The following is a 4489-nucleotide window of genomic DNA, read 5'->3' as shown; positions in this document are numbered from 1 at the left end:
ATAACCTTTCTCAATCACCCACAACATATTGCCACACCCTTGCCGATGATGGAGGTAGAATTGGCCAAAGAAAGAAAGGTTATGCATGCATTCCTAGATACAAGAGTAGATGATAATACCATCTCATATGAAGTGTTTGCATGTTTAAATGATGTTGGTGGGGGCTTTTCACAAGCCAAGCTCCCATACCCCTCTTCTCTCGTCCCCACCCCATGAAAACCCCCTCTTAGGGAGGGAGTGATAAAAAAGCATTGAAAAAAGTAAGAAAAAAATAAAGTATGATTATGTAAATATATAAGAAAGGTAAAATAGGCCACCTCATGCCTGCAGGGTAGCCCATCCCCACCTTGCCTCCTTTTTCTTCACTGTTGCCCCGTCGGGTGTCCCTTTTCCTCTCCTCCACTCAAAAGGTCAACCCCCTCTCTCTTCCCCTTGTCCTTTCTCCTTTCTCTCTCCCCTCAAGCTACCCCACCTCTCACCAATAATGCATTATAACTCACCAATAATGCACCCTAACTCACATGCAACTTACTCTATCTTCCAAAATAGTATACCCCACCCCCTCTTTCTCTCTCCTATCATATCCCATGACCCAAATACCCCCCTCTCTCTCTAAAGGGGGCCATTTCTTTTGTTTTGTAGCTAAATAACCTCCCCCATACTCACACACACTCAGTTTCACTGAAAAAGGTGCCCACAGACCCATCCCCACCCGGTGGTTACCTGATTTTTCTTGTGTTCACACACATCTGCACACAGATTCACCTTTGAACACACTCCCCTCTCTCCCCTCTTGTAATTACTTTATTCTCCATGTCACCTCTCACTTTTTTTCATCAACCCATCTCTCTCTCTTAGTCTCTCTCTCATGAGATTGCTGTTCTGACACATATACACACAGCCAAACAAGTGGGGCCCACAGTCACATGGCCTATGTAGATATTGATTTCTTCATTTCTAAATTCTAGAATTTCTCCCCCCTCCTCCTCTATATAAAGAGGGGTCACCATCACACTAAACACACAACATCACCAAAGAACACACTATGCACTGTGTGTGCCTAGTGCACACACACACACCCACACCATCACCATCACCATCACCATCACCGCAATCACCATGCTTGTTTTGAGCATGACCTCTACATCCTTGGCTATGGAAGATGAAGGGCAACTAAATGAAGGATGATGGCCATAATCCTCGTGCGATTCTTCGCCATCAACTCCCACCTATCCGCCATGTGCTCTACCACTCTCTCCCTTCTCATTCCCCTACCCTATGCTCCCCATTTCATCGCCTAATTCTCTAAATAAAGCTTGAGGTTTTGTGAGTATGTTTTCTTGCAATGTTTTGCCCATGTGAGGTGTGCGGAATCGCCACCTAGTTTTGTGTTTTGGAGTGAGCTTGTGTATGTGTGAAGGGTGTGCGGATTCGCCATCCTTTTGTGGTGCCTAAGTACTAAGCCGTTATACCCCCTCCCTCACTCTCTCTCCCTCTCTCTCTCTCTCTCTCACTTGATCTCATTCCCTTTCCTCTTCATCATTACTCCCAAGCATCCATCTCTCTTGGATGAAAACTTTGTTATGATGGTGTGTTGTTTGCGTCCTAGCCGCTGAAGCTAGGTGGTGCCCCCTGTTTGCTTTACCATGACAGGCTCGAGGCGCGCTATTCGGTCCCCGGTGTTTTAGAGGCCGTCGGGGTTCGGGGTTCGCTTTGCTCCCGTCATTTGGTGCCCCCACTGAGGATCTTTTCATGAAACCCTTCAGTTTACAAGACTGAAACCCTTAAACTATTGTGAATGGATGAATGGCTAGCAGGATTTGCTAATTGGACGACAGAAGAAGAAGAGCTCCAAGCACAACTAGACGAACTCCGCATCTCCATCGAAGCTCGAGTGCCAGGCGTAACGGTAATCAATTTGCAGTGGGAGAGTCAACCAACACACCAAACCCAGTGGATATACATAGGCCAAGTGCCAAGAAGAAGAAGGAGAAGGTCGAAACCATGTCCGCAACCTACAACCAACCCACAACAACAAAATGGAAGGAGCTCTACACAATAGAGAATCAACGCTATTCTACTTTGAGAATCAGGTAACTCAAGTCACCGAGGTAATTATCACAGTCAGTTTTCAAGTCGCACCTGATGCTGCAGCACAGATAACGGAAGCATTGGCTCACACTCTCACTAGAGAAACTAGGGATCTACTAAGTTTGTTTCAGGAAAGAACACCACCCTCTCCCACAAGCTTGGACAGTGACTAAGCACCTCTAAGCTTCACATGAATCAGTACAACCTACCTCAAGACAGATCACACATACCAACACGTGTACGCTCAATCAAGGTAATACTGGATTTGAAGGCTCACTACTAGCACGTCATTGACACCATGCCGGGTGGGGAGCGATTTTTGGAGGTTCTGGCATCAGATCAACCATTTGTCTTACCTTTGGTACAAGGCAATGTACCGTTTGAAGTTTTAATCTATGTCCTAGTATAAGAGGGTATACACGCCTCCTTGTAAAGAAGAAAAAAACTTTTGCAAGTTAAGCAGTGTGTCTTTCTAGCTCTCTCTCAGTAATCATGGCAAGTGTAGCATTTCCAACATTTAAAGGAAAGAAGGGGGAGGATTTGGTAACAGACTTCCTAGATGACTTTGAAGTAGCATGTGTAGTGAGCAACAAAGATACGGATGAATCCCGGGTTAGAAGCTTGAAGCATCTCATGAAGCTAGAAGCTAGATCATGGTACAATGCACTTCCACAAGCAACCAAGGATGACTGGGAATCCTTAAAAACCGCTTTTAAGAGGCGCTTTGGGGGAGGTACCACTTCAGAAAAGTTGTGGGACAAGTTGAGAGAATTGAAGCAGGAGGGTCTTTTAGAATATGCCACCTATGAGTCCAAATTTGTGGATTTGTGGGAACGGTGGGTTGAGTCACTGGCTAAGGGGGAAGCTGCACCCGATTTTCTAAAAAAAGATCGGTTTACGCATGGCTTATGGCCGCTTCTCAAGGAGAAGGTGAAAGGTAGATTCCCGGCTACGTATGAGTTAGCCGTTGAGATTGCTTGCCTTAAAGACAAGAAGCTGCGAATGAAAGCCAAAGAAACCGAGTCAACAGAATCAGGAACATCGTGTCGACCAGAAACTACGACAACCACCATTCCACCACCACCACCGGCTCTTGGGGTAAGAGATGACCAACAAGATATGTTGGCCCATATTACTGACCAACTGCAGAATTTGTCTGTCCACTTAATACAACAAGGGAGGAGTCAAGAAAGAGATCAAGACCCTGGAAGAGCACGACGACAAAACAGGGAGTATCATTGCTACAACTGCGGAGAAGATGGTCACGGTATGTACTACTGTCCCAAACCACGACAAAACTATAATAGAGGAGGTAGGAGGAACCAATTGTCACCCCCTAGAGAAAGAACACCCCCACCCCGAGCACCACCCCCACCAAAACAAATTCTACGTCCACCCCAGACACCACTACAAGCATCCATCCCACCTCTTCCACCAGCCCCACCACCTGATCGCCCTGTAAACATCACAAGGCTAGAAGAGAAAGGAAAAGCCGTAGTAGTGGATCCACCCAGAGCAAAGGAGAGGGACAAGGGTAAGGAGAAGGTAACCTTTTTAGAACCACTTGAAGCCATGACTGTGAAAAGAGCTAGGAGGGAGAAAGCTACACAATCAGATGATGAGAGAAGCATGAGAGGAGAAACTAGCAAGAGGCCATCCAGGCCACGACAGAAATTGGGCATCACCGACTTCCAGCTAGGGGAAAGTTCTAAGCCCTATGATCTAACATTGGATGTGGCAGAGCAAGGACCGAAGATTACATGGCCACAGCTGCTACATCTTGCACCAAAAGTAAGGCGACAATGGTCTAAAATGGTAAGTACAAGACGCTCCAAAACAAAGGTAGCCGGAGCAATTTTGGGATGCAACATGGATGACATCCTTCCAATTGTCAACGTAAACATAAAAGGAAAGAGGGTTGGAAACACCTACATTGATGGAGGTGCACAAATCTGTGTAATGAGCGAAGCTATGATGCTTCGATTAGGGCTCGAGGTTGACAGGCCTTCTCCATGCAAGGCAAAGATGGCAAACAACGCAAAAGTAAAGTGTGTGGGTGTGGTAAGTGCCGTGAAAATCAAAGCTTTCAACACTGAGGTAGAGGTAGATGTTTTTGTAATGCCTACTAAGGGGGAGGGCTATCCACTAATTTTGGGAAGGCCATGGTTGATGACCATGAAGGCAAAACAGGACTGGGGTACTAGCCTTCTACGCATGACCGGTAAGAAAGGGGAGACAATCTACTACGACATGAGGATTGGCAAGCAGAAGCAAATGAATCTGGAAACATCGACAGATGAAACCACTAGCGAATCTTCCATTTCTGAGGAGGAGACCACATCCACCGACGAAAGTGACAGTTCCATTGATGTGATGGGTATCATTATGAAGGATCCAC

Source organism: Adiantum capillus-veneris, chromosome 22 (assembly GCF_014529385.1).
Source record: "Adiantum capillus-veneris isolate H3 chromosome 22, ASM1452938v2, whole genome shotgun sequence".
Lineage (NCBI taxonomy): Eukaryota > Viridiplantae > Streptophyta > Polypodiopsida > Polypodiales > Pteridaceae > Adiantum > Adiantum capillus-veneris.
This window is presented reverse-complemented; position numbering follows the sequence as displayed.